Source organism: Lissotriton vulgaris, unplaced genomic scaffold (assembly GCF_964263255.1).
Source record: "Lissotriton vulgaris unplaced genomic scaffold, aLisVul1.2 SCAFFOLD_3313, whole genome shotgun sequence".
Lineage (NCBI taxonomy): Eukaryota > Metazoa > Chordata > Amphibia > Caudata > Salamandridae > Lissotriton > Lissotriton vulgaris.
Window position 1 is genome coordinate 80,564 of NW_028251218.1, and position 20,611 is coordinate 101,174.

A 20,611-nucleotide genomic window follows, 5' to 3' on the forward strand; every position below is an offset into this window, starting at 1 on the left:
TTTCCCTGCTAACCAGTGATAAATTGCCTGTGCTCTGCCTTTAAACATGGTCAAAATGGCATATTACTAATTTGTATATTTAATTTACCTATAAGACCTTAGTATATGGCATATGATGTACCCGGGGCCTGGAAGTTAAAGGCCACTTTCACTGCAGCACCTATTGTGCCATCCACTACATTTAATCAATCAATTAATCAGGCTTTATAAAGCACGGCTAATCACCTGAAAGGATATCCAGGCACTTGCCCAGAGGCTTATTCGAACAGCCAGGTCTTCAGTGCCATTTAGTATTCCAGAAGTGAGGTGATGGTCTAGAGGGGCATGGGGAGAGTGTTCCAGGTCTTTGTTGCAATGTGGAAGAAGGACCGTCCTCCACTTCTGCTTCTGTAGATGCGGTAGTATGGGCAAGTAAAAGGGAGTCGGAGAGTAGTCTTCCTGATAGTTGGTGGCAGTTCAAGTGGTCGTTAACGTAGGCAGGTCCTTGGTTGTGTAGAGCCTTGTGTGAGTGGGTAAGAAACATAATTGGCATCTCTTCAGTATGGGAGCCAGTGCAGTTTCCAGAGGTGGGGTGTGATGTGGGTTCATAAGGAAAGGCAGACAATGAGTCTGGCTGCAGCATTCTGTATGTTCTGAAGTCTCTGTATGAGACATGCGGTGATTCCTACGTAGAGGGCATTGCCACAGTCCAGTCAGCTGGTGATGAGGGCTTGTATCATGCAGCGTCTCGTGTAGGCGTAGACACTAGGAGATCTTACGTAGCATGCGCAGAGTGAGGATGCAGGTGGAGAAGACAGCGCTGATCTGTGATTTCATGGTGAGCTTGTTTTCAATGATGATTTTGAGATTTCAGAGTGATTGGAGAGAGTGGGTGCGGGTCCTAGATCTGATGACCATCAGGAGTCGTTCTATGTGTCACTGCTGTTGCCAAAGATCAGTACTTCTGCCTCGTCTGCGTCGGTGACGTTGGTCATGCATCTGTGAAGTTGGTTCCGATTGTGGTGGGGTCGTCGTGAGTGAGAGGATAAGTTGGTTGTTGTCTGTGTAGAAAATTATGTTGAGACAGTGGGATCTCACTTTGTTGGCCAGCGGAGTCATATATGCGTTGAAGAGCATGGGGTTAAGCCCCGAGGGACACCGCAGGTGGTCTCCATGGGTTCAGAAGTGAAAGGTGGGAGGTGGGTCCTGTGGGTTCTTCCGGTGAGGAATGAGATGATCCATCTCAGCGCGTCCTCTTGGATGCTGAGGTGGAGTCTTTTGATCAATGTGTGGTGGGATACGTTGTCGAAGGCTGGTGAGGATCAAAGCTGCTGTTTCTCCTCCGTCGAGGAGGGTTCAGATGTCATCGGTGAGTTCAATTAGGGTGGTTTCTGTGCTGTGACTAATGCGGCAGCCAGACTAGGAGGCGTCGAGTAGCTGGCTCTGCTCCAGGTGTGTCTTCAATTGATGATCTTTTTCAGGTCTTTGCTGGGAATGGGAGCAAGGCGATTGGCCAGTAGTTTTTGAGTTTGCTGGGGTTGACGCAGGGTTTTATGAGTAGTCGTCTCACTTTGGCGTGTTTCCAGGCATCTGGAAATGTTGTAGTGGTGATAGAGGTATTGAGTAGGGTGGTGAGTTCCTCGCTGATCCTTTAGTTTCCAAGGTTGAATATGTGGTGCGGGCAGGTATCTGTGGGAGCTCCAGAGTGGCTGAATTTCATGGTGGAGGTGGTGGCCTGGGTGGAGAGGATATTCCAGGTGGTCAGTGTGTGGTTCGTGTGGGTTACGGTGGAGGCGTATCTATTGGGGAAGTCCGTAGGTGTGGGCTGGGGGTTCAAAGTTTCTGTATATGGTTTTGATATTGTTGTGGAAGAAGAGGACAAGTTCGTCGCACAACTCCTGATGGTGTAATGCTTTTGCTGGCAGCAAGGCTGGAGAATTCCTTAACAATGTTGAAAATTCCTTGATGTTGTTGGCATTGGTTTTGATGCTAGTGGCCAGGGTGGTCTTCTTTGTTGCATTCAGCAGGCAGTGATAGAGGTTGAGGGAGGTCTTGAAGGCTGCCTCATAGGAGGCAGATTAAAATCTTAAAACTGTATCTCTGGAATGGTATTAGCTCAAAAAACAACTAAACAACTATTTTTAATAGTTATTAAAACGCCAATTCAAAGGTGAAAATTAATTTTCAATAAATATTAAGGAAGTTACATTTTCCCTGCATGAATTTCCAGAAGCTACATTTGCATTTCCTCTCCCACTTCTGCCAGCTAGTAATCAGTATCTGAATGAGTGATAAGTGCCTCCCATACAAACAATAGGCTGACCTGAATGGATAGAGGTGACCTCCCTGAACCTGACAAATTATGAAGAGGGGGCTGTGAGCAACATTTTTGACATTACAGTGTCAAATCTTGTTTGAATGTCAAATACAGCTTGACAGGTCTCCTGGGAGCACACTTAAAAGCAAGGGAAACGTAATTCTGTGTATCCACTGTATGGTTGCTGGAAATTCCTGATTTGTGCTATCAGGCTTCTGTTTCTGGCTTTACCGGGGGCACAGTGACTGTCTAAACTAGATGCTATTGTTAGATGTGGGCGGACACTAGGATTACCATAGTACAATCCTCAGACACACCTAGTCCTTGTTTAGTATAGCCGAAGATTATCACCAACTTGAAAATGCCCAAAGTGGTTAGGGCAGACCTCTGGAACATTTTCTCAGGAGTCACCACCATTTGATAGCTGATGCCAGGCGTAAATGTGGCACCCCCAGGCACCTACCTTAGAATATATCTAGAGATCAGAAGAGGACTGAACAGGCTGCCTGCAACCTGAGAAGAGCCCCGAAGGACTAAGGCACCTACCCTCTCCTGCATCAATGAAAAAGAAGAAGACTCCAAAGGTCATAAGGATGACCTTCTGTTAAAGCTACAGTGACACAACACGCTGCAACAGGCCTTCCCCTGCAACTACCCAGCAGACCAGTGGCAACTGAACCTGGACTAGATCCTGATGCTTGGCCTCTGTCTGACACCATGCAAGTCTCTACCTGCCTTCACTGAGGTCCTGAGGGGCTTAAAAGTGTATTCCTGAGGTGGACGGGGACTTAAAGGACTAAAGTCAGAAGGTAAAATCTTTGCCCAGGACAAACATGGCTGGTGTATCCAACCCGCACTCCATGTGGTCAGCATCCAATTTGCCTCTAGGATCCTTTCTAACACAACAATTTGCTTTTATTGGGATTTTTGCTTCTTGGCACTATTCCTACTTAAAACTTTAAAAATTCATATCTCTGCTTCCTCTTACTGGATTTTTTTTAATTTTGTTGTCATTTGGTTTATTAACTTGTATTCTATTTGTCTGATCCGGTTTGGTATTTTTATTGTTTTAGATTTCAACTTTATTAATATTTTGGGGCTGCATAAATACTTTATACAGTGCACTCCGTTAAGCCCGTTTACTCTGTGCCATAGCTACAAGGAAGTTCAGCTCTTGTTAATTATGTGTCTTTGAGATTTCACCGACAGGGGTTGTGATTATTCCTGGAAGTGGGCAGTCACCCGTCACAATAACTCAATTTTTTCACTAGATTCATAGCAAAATAGTCGGAAATATGATTTTTAAAAATTGCTTTAAGTTTTGATGGGGGTGATTACACACAGGTAAATATAGAAAGTTAGCAGGTAATGGAGAATATCAGACATATAAATTAGATTAAAGTGGAAGTTCAAATTTGTTTGCAAATATGTCTTTGTGAGACGATCAGAAGCATGACAGTAGTGGTGAAGAAGTGCTTTCATGTGGAAATAGCTGCATGCTATCATAAACTCAAACACTAAATTAAAAGGAGCTGAAGAGCAGATGGACAAGATGCTTAGTCAGAGGAGAGTATATTAGATGTGAGAGACAGGACTGTAAAAGGTAGGACTGCAAGTACATGTAGAACTAAGATCTGGGTGGAGCATCTTAATAAATGGTGTGCATATGAATGGTATACAGCCGGATTTAAAAAAGCTGAGAGTTCTGGAAGATCATTAAGATAACCTTTTACATAGATTTCAACATCAGACACTGTCAGCATCTGGAAGAGTGACTCCACCCTGTTGAATGATACTAAATTAAAGTGAATGGGTGCACTTGAACGTTGCAATATGCAGACGATGTTACACATTTTGGCAGCTTAATATGTGAATGAAAAAGCGTCCTCTCCTTCTTGTATTGTGATATTGACATTGACAAAGAGCTCCTGTCTAGGCTTCTCAGAGAATGAGAAAGGTGTGAAGACAGATTTCTAAGTTGGAGAGACAGCGGTTTAAGAATGTCACCAATTAAAAGTATATAAAGCGTATAGTTTCATTTGATGTGAGCCAGCACAGAAATATCACTGCCCAGTAATGCAGCCACTTTTTTTCAGTTTGCAGCTACACTAAACGCAGAAGTGTGGTGACCATTCAGCATACAATAAATCAGCCTGGAACTGATTACCAAAGCTCCCACAAGGACCTGATAACCATGGCAAAGCATAATCTGCGTATAATATGACGTTTGTAACAGCTGCCGGATACTGGAGCACTACGTATTTCTAGCCTTCACCGTAATACCTCGGATTTTACCATTTGAGAAAACTTTAAAATTCCCCTTACTGTGAGGCTGAGTAAATAGCTGAAAGTGATATTTGGTCTTTTAAAACACAACATCAGTCTTATGTGAATTATTCTTCATCCAGCTCGAATGTGCAATTGAGCACAAATTGTTTGGAGTTCAATTTTGTCACCATCATAAGGCTGACAACTCACTGGGATATTTTGTAGACTTTTCTTAGATGTTACTCTGCTAAACGCTGCATCTTTTCAAATATGTTGGATAAACCTGTAACAGCAAAAGGATTTTTTTAAGACTTGTTCGAGGCTAAATTTTACAAAATATAAGCTTTTGTTCAGTATTTCTCTAAATTCAAATGTTTGTCAAATAACCTTAAAGTGAACGTCTGTCTGTTCAGCTAAATGATACGCAAACAACAGAACATAGCCAATAGGACAACAATGCATGTTTATATTTTTCATTAAAGCTCCATGACAAAAGGACAGCGATTTTATCCCAACGTTAAGACCTTCTATGGTGCATTAACACATTTGCACCCCCGCTCCAGTATTTATGCACGTTAATAAGTGTTTGATTTTGCCACAGGACATATGTGTTTGACCTTACACCATAAAGGGGTTACGTTGTTAATTAAGTGTGGAAGACCTCACATCAATTTAAACAAAATGGTTTGGAACCAGCATTTTATCAGTGAAAAATATAAGACTCCATGGGTGGACATTGAGAGTTTCAAGTAGCAAACAGCTTCCTCTTGACGTGCCAAACCTTTAAGCTCAGCAAGGGCCCGAGGATTAACTGTACCCCTCCATAAGATGAGAAAAACCCCAGATGTATGCTAGGAAGTCAGACTGCACACATGAGACTGGTGTACTGTTGAGGGATGAGGGACTTGTTAGGGGGGTTTGGGATTGGTTGGGGAAGGATGAGGCCCGGGAGGGGGGGAGATGATATTGGACCACCTTGCGGCACCGATTAAACGAAAAGGACTAAATAAAGTCGGGACATTATACTTTACTGTTGACAAAAGGATGGTTAACTAGTGAACACTCTGTGGAAAGCAGAGGAATATGCCTGATGTGATACTTCTTGATATAATGCACTGTCTTGTTATCGAAATAATAATAAAAATAGTTTTAAAAAAATGAGACTGGTGTACTGTAGATGTTACTGTTGTACTTCTCCTGTAAGCTAGGAAGGCAGCTGCAGACCTCAGTAAACAAGTAAGTAGTGCTTGCAAGCCTTGCATGGAATTTCATGGCTCTACAATAGACCCTGCACTCATGAATACACTACAGGTAGACTTGAACTGAAATGGCCAAACACCTTTGATCTAGATGAAAACCAATAAAAAACACTTGAGTATTGATGTCTACCATTATGGATGGATTGTAATTAATTGTGCTTGTATAATACTTTCATTTTTTGTATGTTGTATTTATTAAGAAACAAAAATAAGACTTACAAATGCGATGTTACATGTAAAGTCATTAGTTAGAGTGTGTTCTGTCTAATGACATTTTGCCCTGAGGGAAATCATTAAATTGTGCATTTAGAGGTCACTTCACATAATTATTAGATGTAATGCTCAGCGCTTACTCATGTCTTTCCATTGTCGATCACCTTTCGCAGAACCACTGGAGGTACCTATTCTTCTACAGCAAATCAAGCAACAGGCTGCCAGTGACATACTGAAACTCTAGAAATAAAAAGGAAAATGAAAGAAAAATGTCTAAGCAACATGTAAAAATGGAAAATAAGATCTTCTAAATCCTGACTTATCTTGCTAAAGTCATAGCCTTCAAATGTTCACGATCAATAAAATATCAGTAGAACATATCCAAGAACATTTTCACTCAGAGCTTACCTTTGCTGCTACACGAATGAAGCCCATATTAGGCCCATACATGAGAAAATAAGAAACAAAATGTCATGGAAATATTTGGGAGAAAATATTAGGGAATAGTAAGAAAGGATGGAAGTATTTAAAGCACCTGTGTGATAGATGTGGGGCTGATGTGGCGGACTTCTTGCACCTCGCTTGGGAATGTAGCAATATCCATGCATATTGGCGACAAGTGGTTGCTGCACTAGAGCTAATGATATCCTCGAAGCTTCAAAACACTCCCCTACTGACGTTACTCGACTACACGGAGCAATTGGCTGTGTCACATCGGAAATTAGTTTCATTTGGTCTACTATTGGCTAGAAGGAGGGTAGCATGTAGATGGGGTCGAGGCCAGGCACCCAAATTTAAGGAGTGGATTAGCGACATGATATTTAGGCAAGAGAAAACATACGCATATGCAGAACTCCTCCCCCTACTTCACACCCCTGAGATATTTGGGACCCTCTTAAGATGTATCTCCTTGAACATCTGGTGGATGCTGTATCCACTCCACATACCTCTGTCAGCTGTGCTCTATATTTGGCCGCTGCCCTTTACTGTACAATGTTTTTATACATGCTTGCGCTCCTATGTTTTCAGTAAACTTCTATCTGTTCTCCCACACTGTAGGAGAGTAGGGTCTGCAATCCTATGATCACCCAGATTTTTTTTGCTTTTGTTTCACTGGTTTACGACTTTCTCTGGCTGTGGGCCTGCCAATCAGACCCACATCCTGGCTGTTCTCTTTCTAAATTACGATATGTACCCTAGGTGCATTTACCAATTGGTACTGGGCCACCTTATCAGACCCTGTAACTCAGGGCATAGGTGTACCCAGGGCCGCCAGGGGCTGCAGCATGTATTATGCCACCCTTGGCTGGCCTCCTCAATTTGACACAACTGGCTGCATGACAGCTGGGGCGAAGTCGTGTAATCACCCTTTGCTTTAGATATAGTAGCCCTATATCTAACCATACAATGGACACCCGAGTTCCTATCAGTCACTCCTATGGCAGGCCTTGACAATCCTGAAGGCAGAGTGCATGGGCTCGTGTGACCTGTGTTCTGGCCCGAGCCGAGCCGGTTGCAGCTTGCGGAGAAAAGACCCAATGGCTGTTCCATGATAACGCGTACCACATCGGTAACTTCGGTGTCGCGTTATCAAGACATGTCGAGTACGGTGTCATACGAATCGGGGTGCTGCCCTCTCACCAACCCTGGCGACGAGGTTAGCATCCCGCCCTTCTAGAGGGACACGACATGTACGTAACTGTGAACCCCGGTTAAAGTTAACGAAAGCCTCAGCTCCACAAAATGGATGCTGCCACCACAGACACGAGTCTGACCTCCTGCTGCTGGGAGTCCTTCCAGCGAGGAGCGCTTGGACAAAGGGTTTCCTGTCGAGGGCTGTGTTCGCACCGTCCCAGACAGGGTTTGTGTATTCTGGGTAGGTAGGGCTTTTGCAAGAAGGTGACTGCGGAGTGGCATCCCGGTGCTCACTACGCATCTGCCGGTTAGAACCAGTTCCAGGGGCGACAGCCCTGGCCTGGGGAAAGTCCGGCAGGGGAGAGGGGTGTAACTACCCCCTTCCTGGTCCCACCCTTAGGGCAGGGCCTAGTCATACCCGCCCCTTTCTTTAGGATAAAGGCCGGAGCGGGGACCCTTCCAAATTAGATCATCTTTGAATCAAGAATACTTTCTACGAAAGAACTTCAAGACTCTTCTCAAGATTTCTCCCTTGTGGCTAAGGAGTAGTCACCCTGCATCAGCGGGCACCATCTAAGAACTCTGCGGTTTGCTGTAAGTCCTTCCTCAAGGAATCCGACGGCCCAGCTCGACGAGAACCGGCTTCCCTGGCACCTCCGACCTCTACCCACGTCATCAGCTCAGCTGTGATCTGTGGGTGCGACGAGACCTCGAGGGACCGGCCATCATCAGAACCTGCACGCTCTTAAAACCAGCACAACCATCGAGGTAACTCTCTGGTGAGTGCTCTGGGGTCCGAGAAGCCCCGACCCTGAGCCGCTCCAGCACCGAAGTGCAGTCTCCCAGCATCTCCACGATCTGCGTGGGGCCCTTCTGCTCGCTGCTCAACACGTTGTCTGGTCACTAGCCGCTGGCTTGTGCCCTTCTGTGACGACATCCGAGAACCATCACTGCTGGTCTGGTTGCTCCAGACTGGCCCTTGCTTCCATCTTTGCGAGAAGCACCCCGGACCCTCCTGGTCCAACCAAGACGCCATCTTAGGCCCACCACGTGGCCCTGAGATCTGCCAAGGCTTGTTGCCCCATCCTGGGCCCAGCGACGCCGACAGCACCATCCTTCGTGGGACAGCTCGCACCTCCACCGTGGTCGCCGACAACGCCTCCTGGTCCGTGAGACTGCAGAGCCTAGCGTCGCCCACTCACCTGGTCGAGGTGACGGCCAACCGGTGCCTTCCTGGTACCCTCTGACTACTGGCTAGTAGTACGAACTTGGTCCCCTCTGCTTTCAGGTTTCATCAATCTCTGATCCAGGCTTGGATCCCTACGAACTATTCATCACTGGTCGCCGGCCAGCAACTCCTTTTCTTCCGGCTCCTGGCTCGTCAGCGAAGACCCCGACGCCTAAGACTTGTGCAGCCGCAGCCCTCGTGGCTAGGTAACTCGGCATTTCGGTGCCTGCATAGCCTCCTTACTCTAGGGTCCCGAGTCCCTCGCTTCCGACTTGCCTTAACCTTTCCGTGTCCTCGGACACTTGTTTAAACGTGCACTTGAAGTATTTGCTAAAGAGATTTGGTTGTGCTTAGTACCCTGTCCTCATAAAGAGTACAGGGCTGTTGTGATTCTTAATAAATATACTGTTTATTTTCATAACACTTGTGTGGTGTCCTTTCACTGGGTGTTCAAGGGGTACATGTGTGGTAAACAGCTAGCTTAACGCGCCCTCTCGAGTCTTTAGCCTTAGACTGCTCGTATCCACGCTTCTAGGATAGCTGGTCTATAGGTTGACTTACAACCAAACACCATAAGGGTCGTTGGAACGATACATAGCGATCGCTAGAATAGCGAACGTTGCATATCGGGCCAACTTCTCACATTGGTGAGCAGCGGTTGGGATTTGAGCTTGCTGTTGTTTTACCACACGTATCCTAAGAATATCTTGTTGAAAGATCGCACAAGTACTGTTAGTACATATAACTAAAAGCTTAGAATACTCTGAGTTCTACTGAACCAGCTGTTGTAGCTCCTCAAGGCTTAGCACACCTTGGCTACAACTCTTAGCAAGGGAACAGTAGGAAAACACATAGTGTAGGTAGGTGCATCACTTACACCACACTAGAAACAGTATGTCGGGCCAAGGAGGAAACTCTGAGTCTCCCCTTGTGGCAGTTGACCCTCCACAGGTCATCCCTTCAGGATATACTGTGCTGAGCTTCAAGGAGTTAAGACGACTGTGTCACTCCAGGAAGATTCAGCAGGGGTCTAACCCCACAACGTCCTTTCTGATTGGTCTCTTGGAGACTTATGATGCCAGGAGAGCTGAGAAACTTCGTAGCTCTTCTAATCCAGAAGGAGACATGCCTCCCCTCGAGGGAACCCGGGACGATCCTGACCTCATCCACCTCGCAACTGAGAACAAAGATGGGGAGGAGGATGAGGATGAGGATCTCTCTGGGGATGAGGCAGATAAGGGACAGGTAGAAGTCGTCAGACTAACACGGTCCAACTTAAGCAAACATGATAGTGGTACTGGGGAAACCCCGGCGCTACTGTCAGGTCCGCTTAACATGGGGAATGGACGAGCCAGATCTCTGTCAAGAGGCTCTGGCAGATCCCTTCATACCAATGGCTCTCACAACTCTTCTCAAAGAGGGATGACGTCCCCTCAGAGGAGAGTGTACGAAGCGAAGGAAAGGGCAGCTAATCTGAGGATCGAAAGGGAAGAACTTGCCCTGGCCAAGGAAAAGCTTGCTTTTGCTAGAGAGCAACAGTTAAGTGGGGTAGTCCCCACTGGTGGCAGCAATGTACCTAGTAATAGGGAAAAGAGTTTCGATACGAAGCACCTTGGGAAGATAGTGCCCCCCTTTAAACAAGGGGACGACATCCACAAATGGATTACTGCTTTGGAGAGGGCCTGCACTGTGCAGGGTGTTCCCCAGAGTCAGTGGGCAGCTATCTTGTGGCTCTCCTTTGAAGGAAAAGGAAGAGACAAGCTCCTCACCACAAGGGTAGAGGACGCTAATAATTACAGGTCTTGAAGAATACACTCGTTGAAGGGTTCGGCCTAACCACTGAGCAGTACAGGGTGCTGTTCAGGGATACCCAGAAAACGCAGTCTCAAGATTGGTCTGATTTTGTCGATTGTGCCACTAAGGCTTTTGAGGGCTGGTTGCTGGGCAGTAAGGTTACTGATTACGCAGGATTGTATAATTTGATGATGAGAGAACAAATTTGAAACAATTGTCAGAACCAGTTGTTGCATCAGCATCTTGTCGACTCGGATCTGACCTCTCCCCAAGAATTGGGAAAGAAGGCAGACAGATGGGTTCGTACGAGAGTTAAACAGAACCAGGGCCAGAATCAAGGTGGTCAGAAGAAAGCAGACCAAAAGGGTAAAGATTCTAAGGGGGAACAAAATGACCAGAAGTCTTCGACAGGTCCCCAACAACCCAAAGAGGGTGGGGGTCAGGCTCCCCAAAAGAAGAAAGAAGGCCAATCCAAAAGATGGTGCCAGTACTGTAAGAGTAAATCTCACTGGTTTAGTGAGTGCACCAAGAAAGGAGGAGGGCAGACTCCTGCCACTGCAGCCCCTAGGGCACCTGTGCCCCCTAGTACAGTCAGCAGTGGTAGTGCGCCTCCCAAGGGTTTAGTAGGGTTAACCCTGGGTTCTGAGGGGCGTGACAACTTAGTTGGCACACTCACTCAGGCTGTCCTTGTCAGTACAGGGGACGCGGACGTATCCCCTGACGTAAGCCCCAATACTTTGGGCAAATACCGACAGACGCCTTTCATAAATGGAAAGATGGCTCAGGCCTATAGGGACACTTGTGCCAGCGTCACCATGGTGACGCCTAACTTTGTGGACCCTGGACAGATCATGCCAGGTACAGAATTCCTGGTGACCAATGCAAGCAATGTCACTACCAATCACAGTATGGCAATTGTAGCTTTCTCCTGGGGAGGGGTAACTGGCCAAAAGAAGGTTGTAGTTAGTCCAGACCTCCCAGTGGATTGTTTGTTGGGCAATGATTTGGAGTCGTCACAATGGTCAGAAGTGGAGCACCGGACTCACATGGAAATGTTAGGTTTGCCAGCACATGTGTTTGCTGTGACTAGGTCACAGGTCAGGAAATGCCCCACTGAACAGGTGCTGGATCCTGGAACAACGGACCAGACACCTCCCAAGAAAAAGAGCAGTAGGGTTAAGGCTGCGCCTTCCCCCTTGCCCCAGGTCGAGGATCAAGTCTCAGAGGAGGCTGACCTACAGGAATTGAGGGAAACTGAGCCTAGGGAGTTCGAACTTGATCAAGTTGAATTCTTGGGCTCAGGGGGACCCTCAAGGGAAGACCTGGGGAAGGACCAGTTAGACTGCCCTTCTCTTGAACCCCTCAGACAGCAGGCTGCTGCTGAGGCTGCTGGGAACGCCACAGGTACCCACAAGGTATACTGGGAAGATGGACTCCTGTACACTGAGTCAAGAGACCCCAAGCCTGGCATGACCAGGAGGCTGGTCGTCCCCTTGTCTCAGCGTGGTTTCCTCCTTACCTTGGCCCACGAGATTCCCTTAGCAGGTCACTTAGGCCAGACGAAAACGTGGGACAGGCTTGTCTCACACTTTCACTGGCCTCACATGAACGAAGATACCAAGGAGTTTTGCCGCTCCTGTGTCACTTGCCAAGCCAGTGGTAAGTCAGGTGGCACGACAAAGGCCCCCCTTATACCAATGCCTGTGGTGGGGGTGCCCTTTGAACGGGTGGGGATCGACATCGTCGGTCCCATGGAACCACCGACAGCATCAGGGCACAAGTTTATACTGGTGGTAGTGGATCATGCCACCAGGTATCCTGAAGCTATTCCCCTTAGGACCACTACAGCACCTGTTGTGGCAAGAGCCCTAGTTGGAGTATTCTCCAGAGTGGGCTTCCCTAAGGAGGTCGTCTCCGACAGAGGTGCAAACTTTATGTCGAGCTACTTAACTGCTATGTGGAAGGAATGTGGTGTCAACTACAAGTTCACTACACCCTATCATCCACAATGCAATGGGCTTGTTGAGAGATTCAACAGGACCCTAAAAGGGATGATTCATGGACTACCGGAAAAGCTTCGGCGTAGATGGGACGTCCTGATCCCCTGCCTCTTGTTCGCCTACAGAGAAGTCCCACAGAAGGGGGTTGGCTACAGCCCTTTTGAACTTTTGTACGGGCATCCTGTAAGAGGACCCCTGTGTTTGGTGAAGGAAGGATGGGAGAGACCTCTCAAAAAGCCTGCAGCCAACATAGTGGACTATGTGCTTGGCCTCCGCTCGCGGATGGCTGAGTACATGGAAAAGGCATCTGAAAACCTTAAGGCCAGCCAAGAACTCCAAAAAGCTTGGCATGACCAAAAGGCTGTCTTGACTGTTTATCAGCCCGGACAGAAGGTGTGGGTGTTGGAGCCAGTGGCCCCAGCAGCACTCAAGGACAAATGGTCCGGGCCCCACACCATCCTGGAGAAAAAGGGAGAGGTCACCTACCTGGTCGACCTGGGAACTCCCCGGAGCCCCCACAGGGTGCTTCATGTCAACAGGCTAAAAGCATATGTCGACAGGAAGGACATGAGTTTGCTCATGGCCCTAGATGAGGGACAGGAAGAGGAGAGTGACCCTCTCCCCGACCTGCTCACTCAGAATCCCGACGATGGCTCGGTAGATGGTGTTGTCTTTTGTGGCAGCCTCTCCGAACATCAACAGAGCGACTGTAAACAGGTTCTTCAGTCGTTCCGACATCTGTTTTCTCTGACACCCAGTCAGACCGATTGGTGCACCCATGAGGTCGACACTGGTGACAGCTTGCCCGTAAAGAGTAAAATCTACAGGCAGCCTGATCACGTTAGAGACTGCATCAAAAGTGAAGTGCAGAAAATGTTGGAGCTGGGAGTCATTGAACCCTCGGATAGCCCTTGGGCTAGTCCCGTAGTTCTAGTGCCGAAGCCTCACACCCAGGGTGGTAAGAGAGAGATGAGGTTTTGCGTAGACTACAGGGGTCTCAATGCAGTCACTAAGACTGACGCCCACCCAATACCTAGGGCAGACGAACTGATCGATAGATTGGCTTCGGCCAACTACTTAAGTACGTTTGACCTGACAGCTGGGTATTGGCAAATCAGGTTAGCTGAGGACGCCAAGCCTAAAACCGCATTTTCAACCCCTGGTGGGCATTATCAGTTCATGGTGATGCCCTTTGGTCTGAAAAATGCACCTGCCACCTTCCAACGGTTGGTGAATCACGTCCTTACTGGGCTGGATGACTTCTGTGCGGCGTATCTTGACGATATTGCTGTCTTTAGCTCCACCTGGGAGGATCACCTGGTCCACCTGCGGAAGACGTTGGAGGCGCTGCAAGCAGCAGGCCTCACTATCAAGGCCACCAAGTGCCAGATAGGGCAGACACAGGTTGTATACCTGGGCCACCTTGTAGGTGGAGGCCAGGTTCAGCCACTGGAGAGCAAGATACAGTCAATCAGGGACTGGGCTCCTCCAACCACCCAGACTCAGGTTCGAGCTTTCTTGGGCCTGACTGGTTACTATAGGAAGTTTGTCAGAAACTATGGTTCCATCGTGACACCATTAAACGAACTGACAAGTAAGAAAATGCCAAAAAAGGTTCAGTGGACAGCGAGCTGTCAAAAAGCATTCGATGACCTAAAGCAGGCCATGTGCACGGCGCCTATCCTCAAGAGTCCGGACTACTCCAAACCATTCATTGTCCAAACAGATGCTTCTGAGTTGGGTGTGGGAGCTGTTCTTTCTCAACTGAATTTTGATGGTCAAGACCAGCCCATTGCTTTTATAAGCAGAAGGCTGACCCCTAGAGAGAAGAATTGGTCAGCTATTGAGAGGGAGGCCTTTGCTGTGGTTTGGGCCCTGAAGAAGCTGAGGCCATACTTGTTTGGCACTCACTTCAAGATTCAGACCGACCATAAGCCCCTCTTGTGGCTAAATCAGATGAAGGGTGAAAACCCCAAACTGCTTAGGTGGTCCATTTCCCTACAGGGGATGGACTTCACAGTGGAACATAGACCTGGTACTGATCATGGCAATGCCGATGGGCTCTCCAGATATTTCCACTTAGAACAAGAAGACTCACCTGGTCAAGGTTAGCTAGTTGTTCCGACGTTTGGGGGGGGGTCATGTAGGAGAGTAGGGTCTGCAATCCTATGATCACCCAGATTTTTTTTGCTTTTGTTTCACTGGTTTACGACTTTCTCTGGCTGTGGGCCTGCCAATCAGACCCACAGCCTGGCTGTTCTCTTTCTAAATTACGATATGTACCCTAGGTGCATTTACCAATTGGTACTGGGCCACCTTATCAGACCCTGTAACTCAGGGCATAGGTGTACCCAGGGCCGCCAGGGGCTGCAGCATGTATTATGCCACCCTTGGCTGGCCTCCTCAATTTGACACAACTGGCTGCATGACAGCTGGGGCGAAGTCGTGTAATCACCCTTTGCTTTAGATATAGTAGCCCTATATCTAACCATACAATGGACACCCGAGTTCCTATCAGTCACTCCTATGGCAGGCCTTGACAATCCTGAAGGCAGAGTGCATGGGCTCGTGTGAACTGTGTTCTGGCCCGAGCCGAGCCGGTTGCAGCTTGCGGAGAAAAGACCCAATGGCTGTTCCATGATAACGCGTACCACATCGGTAACTTCGGTGTCGCGTTATCAAGACATGTCGAGTACGGTGTCATACGAATCGGGGTGCTGCCCTCTCACCAACCCTGGCGACGAGGTTAGCATCCCGCCCTTCTAGAGGGACACGACATGTACGTAACTGTGAACCCCGGTTAAAGTTAACGAAAGCCTCAGCTCCACAAAATGGATGCTGCCACCACAGACACGAGTCTGACCTCCTGCTGCTGGGAGTGTTCGCACCGTCCCAGACAGGGTTTGTGTATTCTGGGTAGGTAGGGCTTTTGCAAGAAGGTGACTGCGGAGTGGCACCCCGGTGCTCACTACGCATCTGCCGGTTAGAACCAGTTCCAGGGGCGACAGCCCTGGCCTGGGGAAAGTCCGGCAGGGGAGAGGGGTGTAACTACCCCCTTCCTGGTCCCACCCTTAGGGCAGGGCCTAGTCATACCCGCCCCTTTCTTTAGGATAAAGGCCGGAGCGGGGACCCTTCCAAATTAGATCATCTTTGAATCAAGAATACTTTCTACGAAAGGACTTCAAGACTCTTCTCAAGATTTCTCCCTTGTGGCTAAGGAGTAGTCACCCTGCATCAGCGGGCACCATCTAAGAACTCTGCGGTTTGCTGTAAGTCCTTCCTCAAGGAATCCGACGGCCCAGCTCGACGAGAACCGGCTTCCCTGGCACCTCCGACCTCTACCCACGTCATCAGCTCAGCTGTGATCTGTGGGTGCGACGAGACCTCGAGGGACCGGCCATCATCAGAACCTGCACGTTCTTAAAACCAGCACAACCATCGAGGTAACTCTCTGGTGAGTGCTCTGGGGTCCGAGAAGCCCCGACCCTGAGCCGCTCCAGCACCGAAGTGCAGTCTCCCAGCATCTCCACGATCTGCGTGGGGCCCTTCTGCTCGCTGCTCAACACGTTGTCTGGTCACTAGCCGCTGGCTTGTGCCCTTCTGTGACGACATCCGAGAACCATCACTGCTGGTCTGGTTGCTCCAGACTGGCCCTTGCTTCCATCTTTGCGAGAAGCACCCCGGACCCTCCTGGTCCAACCAAGACGCCATCTTAGGCCCACCACGTGGCCCTGAGATCTGCCAAGGCTTGTTGCCCCATCCTGGGCCCAGCGACGCCGACAGCACCATCCTTCGTGGGACAGCTCGCACCTCCACCGTGGTCGCCGACAACGCCTCCTGGTCCGTGAGACTGCAGAGCCTAGCGTCGCCCACTCACCTGGTCGAGGTGACGGCCAACCGGTGCCTTCCTGGTACCCTCTGACTACTGGCTAGTAGTACGAACTTGGTCCCCTCTGCTTTCAGGTTTCATCAATCTCTGATCCAGGCTTGGATCCCTACGAACTATTCATCACTGGTCGCCGGCCAGCAACTCCTTTTCTTCCGGCTCCTGGCTCGTCAGCGAAGACCCCGACGCCTGTAAGACTTGTGCAGCCGCAGCCCTCGTGGCTAGGTAACTCGGCATTTCGGTGCCTGCATAGCCTCCTTACTCTAGGGTCCCGAGTCCCTCGCTTCCGACTTGCCTTAACCTTTCCGTGTCCTCGGACACTTGTTTAAACGTGCACTTGAAGTATTTGCTAAAGAGATTTGGTTGTGCTTAGTACCCTGTCCTCATAAAGAGTACAGGGCTGTTGTGATTCTTAATAAATATACTGTTTATTTTCATAACACTTGTGTGGTGTCCTTTCACTGGGTGTTCAAGGGGTACATGTGTGGTAAACAGCTAGCTTAACGCGCCCTCTCGAGTCTTTAGCCTTAGACTGCTCGTATCCACGCTACTAGGATAGCTGGTCTATAGGTTGACTTACAACCAAACACCATAAGGGTCGTTGGAACGATACATAGCGGTCGCTAGAATAGCGAACGTTGCATATCGGGCCAACTTCTCACACACACCACATATGGGGTTACAGCATATGGTTCATGCTATGTGTGCCCTTTTGGACACTAAACTGTTATCGCTTGATGCTTGTACATTGTCTACCTATGTAATGCATCTGCCATGCTGGTTTCTTGTTTTGTTCACCTTGCTTTTGGAAGATTTCAATAAATACATTTTTAAAAAAGTATTTAAAGCACCTGCAACCCGGATCCTACACAATAGTCATAAGAAACAAGGTGTGTTTTAATAGAGACATTATTAAGCTGAACTCCAATATGTAGTCCTGAAGTCAAAGGAGTATATGAAGGTTAATGGCATCCCACTAATCAAAATGCTATTACCTCCAGCAACATCTTGAGCAATACAGTACTTTTGAATCAGGGGCCTGCAATACTTGCACTCTGAGAAAACTTCAAGTGTATTCCGGGCAAAAGAAATGCATAGAGCATTATTAATTGAAAATTGGAAGATACATCCAAAACAAAACGTGTTCAGGAGGAAAATATATAAAGTTTGATAAATGTGTGTACAATCAAAGCGTCCTTCATGAATGTGGGATTGTCTAATGCAAATTGTCTTCTTACTTAACACTTTATTGTCTTTTCCCCTCGTCCATTATTGGTTTAACGTGTGCTGTTAACCCATGGCATAAATTGCCTCTTCCACTAGGGTTTTGAGTTTTTCCAACTTGCTCTAAATGTTATAATACACTTCTAATACCCATCAGAGACCTTTAGGGGCACTCAGTGACCCCGTCTCAAACCTATTAAAGATCAAGCAACAAGACAGCACAAAACAATCAGATTTAGTATTCTGGATTCATGATCTGTCTTGGTCTTCCCAGCAAAGCCACATGCAGTTTAAGTTTAGTTTGATGCCAAGACCATTTTTAAGGTGGACATAAATTCTGAACGTGTGCATAGGTTATAGACAGTTCCCCTATGACCTGGATCCATTTACCCAAGGCCTCCTCATATAATAAACTCACATTTCAATGAAAACTGTTGCAAATGTTCGAGAGTAGGGCATCATTGATATCATGAGTAATAGTGTATGCTTTGAAGACAGGTATACAATATGGGTCCATATTCAGTTTGCACTAATCAATATTAGACAGAGGAATATTAAAATCTCTTGCCAATAGTTTCCTAATCCTTGTGTGACGTTTTAATAGACAGAAGTAATGGAAACCCTGCCAGGAGAATGAGAAAATACCTCAGTGCATGCCTTGGGAGTATCACCTGTATGACAGAATTTAAAGACGCTTCTTAGTTGAAGATACTTGTAGAAAGTCACTTAAATTCTATATCGAATTTCTAATCAGTATCTGTGATAGAAGAACCAATCCCAGCTCTACCTGCCAAATATAATTTTCTTTCCAAGCTGGGAACTCAGATTCCAATTTAGCAGGAAGGGAAGGGTTTGTACATGTTGGTATAGAGTCCACCTCTTCGAGACTCTCATTTTACATTGCATTTGAACATATACTGGACACAATGACCACAGAAACATAAATTGAATTGCTTTAAAGAATTTTAGGCATGTACATTTCATGATAAAGTTGCCTAATCATAAAACAGCAATTTCTATACTACCATATGGGAAACTTAAAAAATGTGGTCAGAGATTACCTCACGCTGAAGAACCTGGAACAGAACTGCCTAATTATTGGACCTTAAATCTTTCAAAGTCCAACCTACAATGGGCCAGGGTACCATAAATCTTTTTCCAACCCTGGTGTGTTTCTTACCCAAATGAATGATATTACCAAACCGTTCAGTTTGGATGAAAAACAAAATTATTAGACATAGGAACAGAGAGGAACACTGTTGGAAAATGACCATTTTAATCTGGTTAATGCATCCTACAATGGATAGATGATGACAGGTTTTGAAATAATTTTTCTGCCATAGGTCAAGCAATAAACATCATCATCCACTGTCCCCGATACCTGAATCTCCAAGAACCTAGCCAAATTCTGGACAACCATATTTTGCAACTATACTGGTAGTGCTCATTTTCTCTCAATATTTAAAAACTCTTCTTTGATTTATTTTATAACCACACAAAATGATTCTACTAGAGTGAATACCCTACCGATAATTTTAGCTTAAGGCACAAGGAAGAGCGCAACATCACCACCATGAAGGTGAGGATTAGATGCACACAGGACTTCTGGGCTACCTTTAATTAAGATCCTTGTGGAATATGTATAGTGGTTCTATAAAGAGCACAAGGATTAAGGGCAAAAGAGGGCATCCCTGACTGAAGCCCTGTTCGATCATAGTGTTTCCCAATGAGGAACCATCTATCATTAATTCTGTTTAGGGTCCAAGTTATAACGAAATTAATAAACCTGTTGAACTGGAAGATGTGTTCATCTTCTTTAACACAGCCATCAGATACTTCACCTTCCATTGATATTTAAGAGAGTTTTTTTTTTAAACAGGAGCATGGAATTATCACCTAATGCCTTGAATCTATTGTTTAGAGTCAATAACAAGATGTTTTCATGTTTAATTTGTCCACTAAACAAGTAAGCCCGAACCCATGCAACACAAACTTTTTTATCTGCCACTAGGAGAAGATATGTGTTTGTGTTTAAATTTGAACATATGATTTATGAATGCAAACGCCTTAACTACTACAGGTGAGCACCTGAAAAAATGCAGTGAGCTGTGTGCTAATCTTGCATCACTGTGGTTTCAAAATAAAAATGTGTACACTTTAGCAAAATGTAACAATTTGAAGATATTTATAATGATTCCATGTTGCTCCGTGATTAAATGCAAATATCGGCAGAAGAAGGAAAGTAGGATGGGTGTTTGCTTTCAGGATAAAACATACACAAAAAAAGATATAAATAAATTTAAAAAAAGGTTGTGGTAAACAATTGTTCCATAATACTATTTAATAAAATATATATTATTAATGAAGAATTGGTTTAAAACCATCATGTGCAACTTAATTAAGAGCCTTATTCTCAAATTAAGTTACAAAAGCGCACCCATAGGTATATGTCCTTGCATTAGTGCAGCTCTATGACTTTTAGTAATTCACAAGAGTTTACAGAAGTAGGCCTAGAAACTCTACTCCTAGAAAACGTTTGTGATTTTCCTTTTCGCTTTAGCAAATATACACATACAAAAGTCCACTGAGCAATTGCAAATTCACTTTCCCTGTACCTGCTTTTTCACACCAGAAAAAGGAGTTTTACTCCTACCTTTGTCAGGAATAATTTCTAGCCTTTTACAATGTGGAAAAGAGATTGGAGAAGTTGGTGAATAACCTTAAAAACGCAGGTTTCTGGGTGTGTACAGACTCTGTGCATTCCAAGCCTAGAACTACCACCACATCCTGTCAACTTCTGGCCCCAGT

General features: G+C 46.5%; 1 long non-coding RNA gene across 1 annotated transcript in view; it reads right to left on the reverse strand.

The window, feature by feature from the left end:
- Nucleotides 1-3,305: 3,305 nt before the first annotated feature.
- Nucleotides 3,306-20,611, reverse strand: part of LOC147662976 (uncharacterized) — a 64,649-nt gene continuing 47,343 nt past the window's right edge. Inside the window, exons 2-3 of the long non-coding RNA XR_015305447.1 lie at nucleotides 6,177-6,276; nucleotides 3,306-4,847 (exon numbers count right to left, since the gene is read on the reverse strand). This is a non-coding gene — a long non-coding RNA (uncharacterized LOC147662976). The remainder of the gene's footprint in view (nucleotides 4,848-6,176; nucleotides 6,277-20,611) is intronic.